The 14,794-nt window shown below is 47.4% G+C and overlaps 1 protein-coding gene across 1 annotated transcript in view; it reads left to right on the top strand.

The window, feature by feature from the left end:
* Positions 1 to 14,794, top strand: part of LOC130358746 (retinol dehydrogenase 7-like) — a 75,823-nt gene that overhangs the window by 24,665 nt on the left and 36,364 nt on the right. The gene's annotated exons all lie outside the window — the stretch shown is intronic.

Below are 14,794 nucleotides of genomic sequence, written 5' to 3'. Positions count from 1 at the left end.
AACTCTTGGGTGTAGTCCATCCGGTCCTGGAGATTTGCTTACATTTACTTTACTTTACCTTGTACCATCTCTATATTAAGCCAGTTCAGTACATTACATGATGTGTTACCATTACTGAACTGTTCGATGTCAGCTCCTTCTTCCATAGTATATACAGAACTAAAGAACCCATTCAGTAGCTCCGCCTTCTCTTGATCGCCCGTGACAACCTCCCCATTATCATTATTAAGGGGTCCTACATGCTCTGTCCTTGTTTTTTTTGTATTTATATATCTAAAAAAATATTTAGGATTAGTTTTGCTTTCTTTGGCCACCTGTCTCTCATTTTGAATTTTTGCTGTTTTTATTACATTTTTACAGATTTTATTAAGCTCCTTGTACTGTTTAAATGTTATAGCTGACCCATCAGATTTGAATTTTTTGAAGGCTATTTTTTTGTTGTTTATTGCTCTTTTAACATCATTTGTCAGCCATGTAGGATTCAGTTTTAATCGTTTATATTTGTTCCCCTTTGGTATATATTTAGCTGTATAGTTATTTAGAGTTGATTTAACCCCTTGGGGACGGAGCCCATTATGACCCTAAGGACAGGAGCATTTTTTGCAAATCTGACCACTGTCACTTTAAGCATTAATAACTCTGGGATGCTTTTACTTATAAATTTGATTCCGAGATTGTTTTTTCGTGACATATTCTTATTTATGTTAGTGGTAAATTTTTGTCGATATTTGCATCCTTTCTTGGTGAAAAATGCAAAAACATTTTGAAAAATTAGAAAATTTTGCATTTTTCTAACTTTGAAGCTCTCTGCTTATAAGGAATATGGATATTCCAAATAAATTATATATTGATTCACATATACAATATGCCTACTTTATGTTTGCATCATAAAGTTGACATGCTTTTACTTTTGGAAGACGCGAGAGGGCTTCAAAGTTCAGCAGCAATTTTCCAATTTTTTGCAAAATTTTCAAAATCGGAATTTTTCAGGGACCAGTTCAGGTTTGAAGTTGATTTGAAGGGTCTTCTGGTTAGAAATACCCCATAAATGACCCCATTATAAAAACTGCACCCCTCAAAGTATTCAAAACGACATTCAGTAAGTGTGTTAACCCTTTAGGTGTTTCACAGGAATAGCAGCAAAGTGAAGGAGAAAATTCAAAATCAATTTTTTACACTGTTCTTGTAGACTCAGTTTTTGAATTTTTACAAGGGGTAAAAGGAAAAAAATCCTCTCAAAATTTTTTAACCCAATTTCTCTCGAGTAAGAAAATACCTCATATGTGTATGTCAAGTGTTCGGCGGGTGCACTAGAGGGCTCAGAAGAGAAGGAGCAACAATGGGATTTAGGAGAGTGAGTTTTTCTGAAATGGTTTTTGGGGGGCATGTCCTATTTAGGAAGCCCCTATGGTGCCAGGAGAGCAAAAAACCCCACATTGCACACTATTATGGAAACAACACCCCTCAAGGAATGTAACAAGGGGTACGGTGAGCCTTAACACCCCACAGGTGTTTGAAAACTTTTTGTAAAAGTCGGATGTGTAAATGAAAAAAAAAATTTCCACTAAAATGCTGGTTTTTCCCCAAATTTTACTTTTTTACAAAGGGTAATAGGAGAAAATGCCCCCCAAAATTTGTAACCCCATTTCTTCTGAGTATGGAAATACCCCATGTTTGGACGTCAAGTGCACTGCGAGCGAACTACAATGCTCAGAAGAGAAGGAGCACCATTGAGCTTTTAGAGAGATCATTTGTTTGGAATGGAAGTCGGGGGCCATGTGCATTTACAAAGCCCCCCGTGGTGCCAGAACAGTGGACTCCCCCACATGTGACCCCATTTTGGAAACTACACCCCTCACAGAATGTAATAAGGGGTACAGTGAGCATTTACACCCTACTGGCGTTTGACAGATCTTTGGAACAGTGGGCTGTGCAAACAAAAAAATTACATTTTTCATTTTCACGGATCGCTGTTCCAAAAATCTGTCAGTCACTTGTGGGGTGTAAATGCTCACTGTACCCCTTGTTACATTCCGTGAGGGGTGTAGTTTCCAAAATGGGGTCACATGTGGGTATTTATTTTTTTGCGTTTATGGCAGAACCGCTGTAAAATCAGCCACCCCTGTGCAAATCACCAATTTCGGCCTCAAATGTCCATAGTGCGCTCTCACTCCTGAGCCTTGTTGTGCGCCCACAGAGCATTTTACGCCCACATATGGGGTATTTCCGTACTCAGGAGAAATTGCGTTACAAATTTTGGGGGTCTTTTATTCCTTTTACCTCTTGTGAAAATAAAAAGTAAAGGGCAACACCTGCATGTTAGTGTAAAAAAAAAATTTTTTACACTAACAGGCTGGTGTAGACCCCAACTTTTCCTTTTCATAAGGGGTAAAAGGAGAAAAAGCCCCCAAAATTTGTAGTGCAATTTCTCCTGAGTACGGCGATACCTCATATGTGGCCCTAAACTGTTTCCTTGAAATACCACAGGGCTCCAAGTGAGAGAGCGCCATGCGCATTTGAGGACTAAATTAGGGATTGCATAGGGGTTTATTCTATGCCAGTGATTCCCAAACAGGGTGCCTCCAGCTGTTGCTAAACTCCCAGCATGCCTGGACAGTCAGTGGCTGTCCGGAAATGCTGGTAGTTGTTTTTTTGCAACAGCTGCAGGCTCCGTTTTGGAAATACTGCCGTACAATATGTTTTTCATTTTTATTGGGGGGGGGGGGGGTGGAGGTGGACAGTGTAAGGGGATGTATATGTAGTGTTTTACTCTTTATTAGGTGTTAGTGTAGTGTAGTGTAGTGTTTTTAGGGTACATTCACACTGGCGGGTTACGGTGAGTTTCCCGCTAGGAATTTGCGCTGCGGCGAAAAATTTGCCGCAGCTCATACTTGAAGCAGGAAACTTCCTGTAAACCCGCCCGTGTGAATGTACCCTGTACGTTCACATGGGGGGGGGGGGCAAACCTCCAGCTGTTTCAAAACTACAACTCCCAGCATATACTGACAGACCGTGCATGCTGGGAGTTGTAATTTTGCAACTGCTGGAGGCACACTGGTTGGAAAACCTTCAGTTAGGTTCTGTTACCTAACTTAGTATTTTCCAACCAGTGTGCCTCCAGCTGTTGCAAAACTACAACTCCCAGCATGCACGGTCTGTCAGTACATGCTGGGAGTTGTAGTTTTGCAACTGCTGGAGGCACACTGGTTGGAAAACCTTCAGTTAGGATCTGTTACCTAACACAGTATTTTCCAACCAGTGTGCCTCCAGCTGTTGCAAAACTACAATTCCCAGCATGTACTGATCACAGAAGGGCATGCTGGGAGATGTAGTTATGTAACAGCTGGAGGCACCCAACTACCACTCCCAGCATGCTGAGACAGCTGTTTTCTGTGTGGGCATGCTGGAATTTGTAGTTTTGCAACATCTGGACTGCTACAATTTAGAGACCACTGAACAGTGATCTCCAAACTGTGGACCTCCAGATGTTGCAAAACTACAACTCCCAGCATGCCCAGACAGCAAACAGCTGTGTGGGCATGCTAGGAGTTTTAGTTTTGCAAGATCTAGAGGGCAGTATAGAGATCACTGTGCAGTGGTCTCTAAACTGTAATCCTCCAGCTGTTGCAAAACTACAAATTCCAGCATGCCCACACAGCAAACAGCTGTCTGGGCATGCTGGGAGTTGTAGTTTTGCAACATCTGGAGGGCTACAGTCTAGAGACTAGTATAGTGGTCTCAAACTGTAGCCCTCTAGATGTTGCTAGGCAACTACTCACCGGCTTCCGTCGCATCCGGGAGCCGTCCTCTTCTGCCGCACGCCGCCGCAGATCTCCGTCGCCGCCCGCCGATAGCCGTCGCTTCGCAGCCTCCGGATGGGTAAGTAGACTCCGGCGTCGCTCCTCTTCGTTTTCCCTGTTCTGCCCCGCATATTGTGGGAGGGCAGGGCGGGGAAAACGAAAGTAAACCCCTCCGCCCCAGATCTGCTATTGGTGGTCGCGTCTAGACCACCAATAGCAGGGATAGGAGGGGTGGCACCCGTGCCACCTCACTCCTATCGCTTTAGGGGGATTGTGGGTGTCTTAGATGCCCACGATCCCACTTCTATTCCGGGTCACCATAGACCCGTAATGACCCGGAATCGTCGCAAATCGCAAGTGTGAATTCACTTGCGATTTGCGCCGATCGCCGACATGGGGGGGCATTTGCACGGGGTGCCTGCTGATAGATATCAGCAGTCATCCCGGCCCGGTCCCCGCCCGGCACGCGGCGGGGACCGAAATTCCCACGGGCGTATGGATACGCCCTTCGTCCTTAAGTACCAGGACGCAAGGGCGTATGCATACGCCCTTCGTCCCCAACAGGTTAAAAATGTCCCATTTACCTTCTGTATCAGTATTTGAGAACACCTCCCCCCAGTCTATTTCCTGTAGTGCAGCTCTCAGCCCAGGGAAATTTGCCTTTTTAAAGTTATATGTTTTTGCTTTCCCCGTCTGTCTTTGTTTTCTACATTTTAAGTCAAAAGTAACTATATTGTGGTCGCTATTACCAAGGTTTTCCCACACAGTTACATTACCAACCAGCTCTGCGTTGTTGGAAATGATCAGATCCAACAAGGCATCACTTCTTGTTGGGTCCTCCACAAACTGGCCCATAACAAACTGCAATAAATTTAGGAATTTTCTCCACTTTGTAGTTTTAGCCAACCCCGGACCCCAATCTATATCTGAATAGTTAAAATCTCCCATTATTACCACTGTACCTGCCCGGGCGGCCCTCTCCATTTGTTTATGCAGCCGACCTTCTATCTCTACAGTGATATTAGGTGGTCTGTAGATTACACCAAATACTATTTTTTAAATATTTCCCTCCTTTTGTAATTCTACCCACAATGATTCCACATCCTCAGAATCATCACACACTATGGCATCGTTCACACTGACTTTCATACCACTTCTTACATACAGACAGACTCCACCACCTTTTCTGTTCATTCTATCCTTGCGAAACAATGTAAACCCCTGCAGATTGACAGCCCAGTCATGCGAGGAGTCCAGCCATGTCTCAGTGACCCCAACTATATCAATATGTTCCTCCAGTATCAAGGCCTCAAGCTCCCCCATTTTATTTGCTAGGCTTCTGGCATTTGTGAACATACACTTTACGTTTCCATTAAGTTTTACACCTATAGTCTCACTAATGGGATTTTCTGAGTTATTGGGGTTAATGTTATTATTTGAGTTATAAGGGCTAATTGTACTATTTAACCCCTTAAGGACTCAGGGCTTTTCAGTTTTTGCACTTTCGTTTTTTCCTCCTTACCTTTTAAAAATCATAACCCTTTCAATTTTCCACCTAAAAATCCATATTATGGCTTATTTTTTGCGTCGCCAATTCTACTTTGCAGTGGCATTAGTCATTTTACCCAAAAATGCACGGCAAAACGGAAAAAAAAATCATTGTGCGACAAAATCGAAGAAAAAACACAATTTTGTAACTTTTGGGGGCTTCCGTTTCTACGCAGTGCATATTTCGGTAAAAATTACACCTTATCATTATTCTGTAGGTCCATACGGTTAAAATGATACCCTACTTATATAGGTTGGATATTGTCGTACTTCGAAAAAATCATAACTACATGCAGGAAAATTTATACGTTTAAAAATGTCATCTTCTGACCCCTATAACTTTTTTATTTTTCCACGTACAGGGCGGTATGAGGACTCATTTTTTGCGCCGTGATCTGAAGTTTTTATCGGTATGATTTTTGTTTTGATCGGACTTTTTGATCACTTTTTATTCATTTTTTAATGGTATAAAAAGTGACCAAAAATGCGCTTTTTTTGACTTTGGAATTTTTTTGCGCGTACGCCATTGACCGTGCGGTTTAATTAATGATATATTTTTATAGTTCGGACATTTACGCACGTGGCGATACCACATATGTTTATTTTTTTTACACTGTTTTATTTTGTTTATGGGAAATGGGCGATTCAAACTTTTATTAGGGAAGGGGTTAAATGACCTTTATTAACACTTTTTTTAACTTTTTTTTGGCAGTGTTATAGGTCCCATAGGGACCTATAACACTGCACACACTGATCTTTTACACAGATCACAGGCGTGTATTAACACGCCTGTGATCAGTGTTATCGGCGCTTGACTGCTCCTGCCTGGATCTCAAGGGCCCTCCCGGTGTCCTGCAAGCTGTTCACCGCGGCGGTCCCGAACAGCCCGACTGAGCAGCCGGGTCACTTTCACTTTCACTTTAGAAGCGGCGGTCAGCTTTGACTGCCGCTTCTAAAGGGTTAATACCGCACATCGCCGCGATCGGCGATGTGTGGTATTAGCCGCGGGTCCCGGCCGTTGATGAGCGCCGGGACCGACGCGATATGATGCGGGATCGCGGCGCGATCCCGCTTCATATCGCGAGAGCCGGCGCAGGACGTAAATATACGTCCTGCGTCGTTAAGGGGTTAAGTTATTGGGGCTAATGGGATTTTTTGAGTTATTGGGTCTAACGTTATTATTTAAGTTATTGGGGCTAATGGGATTTTTTGCGTTATTGGGTCTAACGTTATTATTTAAGTGGAGTTTGTCAATGACATTTTTCGGGACCTTCTCTACTCCTGTGTTGTTGTCTATTTGGATGACACCCTCATCTATTCACCCAATCTCCACACTCATCGTCTCCATCGTCGTCAAGTTCTGCAGCGTCTCCGAGACAACCAACTCCACGCAGAAAACTAGAAAAGTGTACCTTTGAAAAGACCAGCCTTCCGTTTCTGGGATATATTGTTACCAGTCAAGGACTACAAATGGATCCTAACAAGTTATCCGCTGTACTGGAGTGGCTTCAACCAACTGGACTGAAAGCAATTCAGTGCTTCCTTGGCTTTGCCAATTATTATCAACAGTTTATTCCCCACTACTCCACCTTGGTTGCCCCCATCATTTCTCTAACCAAAAAAGCATCCAATCCTAAGGTCTGGACTCCAGAGGCCGAAGAAGCCTTCAAAAGGTTAGTCTGCCTTTGCATCTGCTCCGGTGTTGTCAAGACCTGATCCGGACACGCCATTTACTTTAGAGGTGGATGCGTCTTCTGTCGGTGCAGGAGCAGTCTTGACACTAAGATCTATCAAGGGTAAGACTGTGACTTGCGGATTCTTCTCAAAAAACTTCTCTCCAGCGGAGAAAAATTATACTATAGGAGATCGAGAGCTCCTGGCTATTAACTTGGCCTTGGAAGAATGGCGTCATCTCTTAGAGGGCTGTGTGCATCCAATAACCATCTATACGGATCACAAGAACTTGCTTTATCTTCAGTCAGCCCATCGTCTCAATTCTCGTCAGGCTCGCTGGTCCCTGTTCTTCTCCAGATTAAACTTTTTTATTCATTTTCGTCCTGCAGAGAAGAATCTTCAGGACGATGCTCTATCTAGATCTTCTGAGGTACAAGACCTGGAACCCCATCTGCAAGATATTGTCCCTCCGGATCGTCTTATTTCCACAGCACCGGCAAGTCTTCAGCGTCTGCCCCCTGGGAAGACTTATGTTTCTCCTCGTTTGAGACTCCAGATCTTGAAATGGGGTCATTCTTCTCTGTTGGAAGGTCATGCTGGTATCCATAAATCCTTGCAACTAATTTCTCGACAGTATTTGTGGCCCACTCTGAAAATGGATGTCATGGACTATGTTTGTTCTTGCTCTGTTTGTGCCCGGGACAAAACACCACGCGCCAAGCCTGCCGGTCTACTACATCCTTTGCCTGTTGCTGATCTGTCCTGGTCTAACATTGCAATGGACTTTATTACGGATCTTCCTTCTTCTAGCGGCAATACAGTCATCTGGGTTGTTGTGGACCGATTCTCTAAGATGGCTCATTTTGTGCCTTTGCATGGGTTACCATCCGCACCTCAACTTGCCAAATTATTCCTATCCCATATCTTCCGTCTTCATGGATTGCCGACACATATTGTCTCTGACCGAGGAGTCCAGTTCATCTCAAAATTCTGGAGGGCACTCTGCTCACAACTTCAAGTTAATTTGGATTTCTCCTCTGGCTATCACCCCCAGTCTAATGGTCAAGTTGAGAGGGTGAATCAGAATTTGGGAGATTATCTTCGCCACTTTGTCTCCTCCATGACGACTGGTCTGATATTCTACCCTGGGCTGAGTTCTCGTATACAACCTGAGGGATACTTAATCCACAGGAACGTCACCCTGCTATGTAGTCTATGGACTTTATCCTCGTCCTCCTCTACCCTTACCTTCTTCCTCTGAAGTCCCTATGACTGATGAACTAGTACGGGACTTCACCACCATTTAGAAGAAGACTCGTGCTCTCCCTTCTTCATGCCACGACTCATATGAAATCTCAAGCGGACAAGAAAAGGCGTTCTCCTCCTGAATTTTCACCCGGGGACAAGGTATGGCTGTCATCTAAATATATCCGCTTCAGAGTACCTTGCTACAAACTGGGACCACGCTATTTGGGGACTTTCAAGGTCAAAGACGTCTTAATCCAGTCGCTTATTCGCTACATCTGCCTTCCTCCCTCCGGATCCCAAATTCTTTCCACGTCTCCCTCCTGAAACCGGTCATCTATAACCGCTTCTCTAAAAAGGACATTTCTCCCACTCCCATCTCTGGTACCTCTGATGTATATTCAGTCAAGGAAATTCTGAATTCCAAGCTCATCAGAGGTAAACATTTCTTTCTTGTAGATTGGGAGGGATTCGGTCCTGAAGAGAGGTCTTGGGAGCCACAGGATAACATCCTGGATCAGGATCTTCTCAAAAGTTTCTTGAGACATAAAAGGAGGGGGAGACCAAAGGGGAGGGTACTGTGACATGCTGCGCTCCGGCTACAGACACCAGGCGTGAGCGCAGCATCCCCGTTGTCACTATTCGGCTGGCTGGAGGTGGATCCTCTGTGCCAGAAAGGGATTGGCGTGGACCGTGTTGGTGGACCGGTTCTAAGTTGCTACTGGTATTCACCAGAGCGGGATGGTCTTGCAGCGGCGGTAGCAACCAGGTCGTATCCACCAGCAACGGCTCAACCTCTCTGACTGCTGAAGATAGGCGCGGTACAAGGGAGTAGACAAGAGCAAGGTCGGACGTAGCAGAAGGTCAGGGCAGGCAGCAAGGATCGTAGTCAGGGGCAACAACAGGAGGTCTGGAACACAGGCTAGGAACACACTAGGAAACGCTTTCACTGCCACGATGGCAACAAGATCCGGCGAGGGAGTGCAGGGGAAGTGAGGTATAAGAAGGGAGTGCACAGGTGAACACACTGATTAAGCCTGCTGCGCCAATCAATGGCGCAGTGGCCCTTTAAATTGCAGAGACCCGGCGCGCGCGCGCCCTAAGGAGCGGGGCCGCGCGCGCTGGGACAAGACAGACGGGGAACGAGTCAGGTACGGGAGCCGGGATGCGCATCGCGAGCGGGCGCCTCCCGCATCGCGAATCGCATCCCGGATGAGAGAGATATTGCAGCGCACCCGGTCTGCAGGTCTGACCGGGGCGCTGCGAATGCGAGGATGCTGCGAGCGCTCCGGGGAGGAGCGGGGACCCGGAGCGCTCGGCGTAACAGTACCCCCCCCCTTGGGTCTCCCCCTCTTCTTGGAGCCTGAGAACCTGAGGATAAGACTTTTGTCTAGGATGTTGTCCTCAGGTTCCCAGGATCTCTCTTCAGGGCCACAGCCTTCCCAATCCACCCAAAATTTTTTTTTCCTCTGACAGTCTTGGAGGCCAGAATCTCCTTTACGGAGAAGACGTCAGAAGAACCGGAAACAGGAGTGGGGGAAACAAGTTTGGGAGAGAAGCGGTTAATGACGAGTGGTTTAAGGAGAGAGACGTGGAAGGCATTGGGAATACGAAGAGAAGGAGGAAGAAGGAGTTTGTAAGAGACAGGGTTAATCCGGCACAAGACTTTGAAAGGGCCAAGATAGCGTGGTCCCAGTTTGTAACTGGGGACACGAAAGCGGACATATTTAGCGGAGAGCCATACCTTGTCTCCGGGAGCAAAAATGGGGGGAGTTCTTCTTTTCTTATCGGCAAATCTTTTCATCCGGGATGAAGCCTGTAAAAGAGAATTTTGGGTCTCTTTCCATATGGTGGAAAGATCACGAGTCACTTCATCCACAGCGGGCAAACCAGAGGGCAGGGGAGTAGGGAGGGGGGGGGGAAGAGGGTGACGGCCGTACACCACGAAAAATGGGGACTTAGCAGAAGATTCTGAGACTCTGAAGTTGTATGAGAATTCGGCCCATGGTAGAAGATCTGCCCAGTCATCCTGGCGGGAGGAAACAAAATGCCGTAAATAGTCACCCAGGACCTGGTTAATTCTTTCTACTTGCCCATTGGATTGGGGATGATAAGAAGAGTGTCACGATTCGGCTGGCAGGTGGTGGATCCTCTGTGCCAGAGAGGGATTGGCGTGGACCGTGCTGGTGGACCGGTTCTAAGTTGCTACTGGTATTCACCAGAGCCCGCCGCAAAGCGGGATGGTCTTGCAGCGGCGGTAGCAACCAGGTCGTATCCACCAGCAACGGCTCAACCTCTCTGACTGCTGAAGATAGGCGCGGTACAAGGGAGTAGACAAGAGCAAGGTCGGACGTAGCAGAAGGTCGGGGCAGGCAGCAAGGATCGTAGTCAGGGGCAACGGCAGGAGGTCTGGAACACAGGCTAGGAACACACAAGGAAACGCTTTCACTGGCACGATGGCAACAAGATCCGGCGAGGGAGTGCAGGGGAAGCGAGGTATAAATAGGGAGTGCACAGGTGAACACACTAATTAGGCTAACTGCGCCAATCAGTGGCGCAGTGGCCCTTTAAATTGCAGAGACCCGGCGCGCGCGCGCCCTAGGGAGCGGGGCCGCGCGCGCCGGGACAAGACCGACGGAGAGCGAGTCAGGTACGGGAGCCGGCATGCGCATCGCGAGCGGGCGCCTCCCGCATCGCGAATCGCATCCCGGCTGGGAGAGGTATCGCAGCGCACCCGGTCAGCGGGTCTGACCGGGGCGCTGCAATTGCGAGGATGTAGCGAGCGCTCCGGGGAGGAGCGGGGACCCGGAGCGCTCGGCGTGACAGTACCCCCCCCCCTTGGGTCTCCCCCTCTTCTTGGAGCCTGAGAACCTGAGGACAAGACTTTTGTCTAGGATGTTGTCCTCAGGTTCCCAGGATCTCTCTTCTGGACCACAGCCTTCCCAATCCACCAAGAAGAATTTTTTTCCTCTGACCGTTTTGGAGGCCAGAATCTCCTTCACGGAGAAGACGTCAGAAGAGCCGGAAACAGGAGTGGGAGAAACAAGTTTGGGAGAGAAGCGGTTAATGATGAGTGGTTTAAGGAGAGAGACATGGAAGGCATTGGGAATACGGAGAGAAGGAGGAAGAAGGAGTTTGTAAGAGACAGGATTAATCTGGCACAAGACTTTGAAAGGACCAAGATAGCGTGGTCCCAGTTTGTAACTGGGGACACGAAAGCGGACATATTTAGCGGAGAGCCATACCTTGTCTCCGGGCGTAAAAATGGGGGGAGTTCTTCTTTTCTTATCGGCAAACCTTTTCATGCGGGATGAAGCCTGTAAAAGAGAATTTTGGGTCTCTTTCCATATGGTGGAAAGATCACGAGTCACTTCATCCACAGCGGGCAAACCAGAGGGCAAGGGAGTAGGGAGGGGGGGAAGAGGGTGACGGCCGTACACCACGAAAAATGGGGACTTAGCAGAAGATTCTGAGACTCTGAAGTTGTATGAGAATTCGGCCCATGGTAGAAGATCTGCCCAGTCATCCTGGCGGGAGGAAACAAAATGCCGTAAATAGTCACCCAGGACCTGGTTAATTCTTTCTACTTGCCCATTGGATTGGGGATGATAAGAAGAAGAGAAGTTTAATTTAATCTTGAGCTGTTTACAGAGGGCCCTCCAGAATTTAGACACGAATTGGACGCCTCTATCCGAGACGATCTGCGTGGGCAAACCGTGAAGACGAAAAATGTGTACAAAAAATTGTTTTGCCAACTGAGGCGCTGAAGGAAGACCAGGAAGAGGAATAAAATGTGCCATCTTGGAAAATCGATTAACAACCACCCAAACAACAGTGTTGCCACGGGATGGGGGTAAGTCTGTAATAAAGTCCATACCAATCAGTGACCAAGGCTGTTCGGGGACAGGCAGAGGATGAAGGAGACCAGCAGGTTTCTGGCGAGGAGTCTTATCCCGGGCACAGACAGTACAGGCCCGCACAAAATCAACAACATCCGTCTCCAGAGTCGGCCACCAATAGAAACGAGAGATGAGTTGCAAGGATTTTTTGATGCCCGCATGGCCTGCGAAGTGGGAGGAGTGTCCCCATTTGAGAATCCCGAGATGTTGGCATGGAGAAACAAAGGTCTTCCCTGGAGGAGTTTGCCTGATGGAGGCTGGAGAAGTGGAGATCAGACAGTCAGGAGGAATGATGTGTTGCGGAGAGACCTCTACTTCCGAGGCATCCGAGGAACGAGAGAGGGCATCGGCCCTAATGTTCTTGTCGGCAGGGCGAAAGTGAATTTCAAAGTTAAAACGGGCAAAGAACAACGACCACCTGGCCTGGCGAGGGTTCAGCCGTTGGGCAGACTGGAGATAGGAGAGATTCTTGTGATCGGTGTATATGATAACAGGAAATTTTGATCCCTCCAGCAGATGCCTCCATTCCTCAAGCGCCAATTTAATGGCCAGTAATTCTCGATCCCCGATGGAGAAGTTCCTCTCCGCCGGAGAGAAGGTCCTAGAAAAAAAACCACAAGTAACAGCATGCCCGGAAGGATTTTTTTGTAGAAGGACAGCTCCAGCTCCCACTGAGGAGGCATCTACCTCCAATAGGAAGGGTTTAGATGGGTCAGGTCTGGAGAGCACGGGAGCAGAAGAAAAGGCAGACTTGAGACGTTTAAATGCGTCTTCCGCTTGGGGAGACCAGGACTTGGGATTGGCATTTTTCTTGGTTAAAGCCACGATAGGAGCCACAATAGTGGAAAAGTGTGGAATAAATTGTCTGTAACAATTGGCGAACCCCAAAAAACGTTGGATAGCACGGAGTCCGGAGGGGCGTGGCCAATCTAAGACGGCAGAGAGTTTGTCTGGGTCCATTTGTAATCCCTGGCCAGAGACCAAGTATCCTAGGAAAGGAAGCGATTGGCATTCAAACAGACATTTCTCCATTTTGGCATAAAGTTGATTGTCTCGAAGTCTCTGAAGAACCATGCGGACATGTTGGCGGTGTTCTTCTAAGTTGGCAGAAAAAATCAGAATATCGTCCAGATAAACCACAACACAGGAATATAAGAGATCACGAAAAATGTCATTAACAAAGTCTTGGAAGACGGCAGGGGCGTTGCACAGGCCAAAGGGCATGACCAGATACTCAAAGTGTCCATCTCTGGTGTTAAATGCAGTCTTCCATTCGTCCCCCTCCCTGATGCGGATGAGATTATAAGCACCTCTTAAGTCCAGTTTGGTAAAGATGTGGGCACCTTGAAGGCGATCAAAGAGTTCTGAGATAAGAGGTAGGGGGTAGCGGTTCTTTACCGTGATTTTATTAAGTCCGCGGTAATCAATGCAAGGACGTAGGGAGCCATCTTTTTTGGACACAAAGAAAAATCCAGCTCCGGCAGGAGAGGAGGATTTGCGGATAAACCCCTTTTTTAAATTTTCCTGGATGTATTCAGACATAGCAAGAGTCTCTGGAGCAGACAGAGGATAAATTCTGCCCCGGGGTGGAGTAGTACCCGGGAGGAGGTCAATAGGACAGTCATAAGGCCTGTGAGGAGGTAAAGTCTCAGCTTGCTTTTTGCAAAACACGTCAGCATAGTCCATATAAGCCTTAGGAAGACCGGTTACAGGGGGAACCACAGGGTCACGGCAAGGAGTACAGGGAACCGGTTTAAGACAGTCCTTGAAACAAGAGGTACCCCAGGTCTTGATTTCTCCTGTGGACCAATCAAGGGTTGGGGAATGGCGTTGAAGCCACGGTAATCCAAGAAGAATTTCGGAAGTGCAGTTGGAGAGGACCAAAAACTCAATTTTTTCGTGATGAGGTCCGATGCACATTAGGAGAGGTTCCGTGCGGTAACGCACGGTACAGTCCAATCTTTCATTGTTAACACAATTGATGTAGAGGGGTCTGGCGAGACTGGTCACCGGGATGTTGAACCTGTTGATGAGAGAGGCCAAAATAAAATTTCCTGCAGATCCGGAATCCAAGAAGGCCATAGCAGAGAAGGAGAAGGTAGAGGAAGATATTCGCACAGGCACAGTAAGGCGTGGAGAAGCAGAGTTGACATCAAGAACTGCCTCACCCTTGTGCGGAGTCAGCGTACGTCTTTCCAGGCGGGGAGGACGGATAGGACAATCCTTCAGGAAGTGTTCGGTACTGGCACAGTACAGGCACAGATTCTCCATGCGGCGTCGTGTCCTCTCTTGAGGCGTCAAGCGAGACCGGTCAACTTGCATAGCCTCCACGGCGGGAGGCACAGGAACGGATTGCAGAGGACCAGAGGAGAGAGGAGCCGGGGAGAAAAAACGCCTTGAGCGAACAAAGTCCATATCCTGGCGGAGCTCCTGACGCCTTTCGGAAAAACGCAAGTCAATGCGGGTGGCCAGATGAACAAGTTCATGCAGGTTAGCAGGAATTTCTCGTGCGGCCAGAACATCTTTAATGTTGCTGGATAGGCCTTTTTTAAAGGTCGTGCAGAGGGCCTCATTATTCCAGGATAATTCGGAGGCAAGAGTACGGAATTGGATGGCGTACTCGCCAAC

This window comes from Hyla sarda, chromosome 2, assembly GCF_029499605.1.
Source record: "Hyla sarda isolate aHylSar1 chromosome 2, aHylSar1.hap1, whole genome shotgun sequence".
NCBI lineage: Eukaryota > Metazoa > Chordata > Amphibia > Anura > Hylidae > Hyla > Hyla sarda.
The sequence above is the reverse complement of the archived record's forward strand: the minus strand, read 5'-3'. Positions and strand labels throughout refer to the sequence as shown.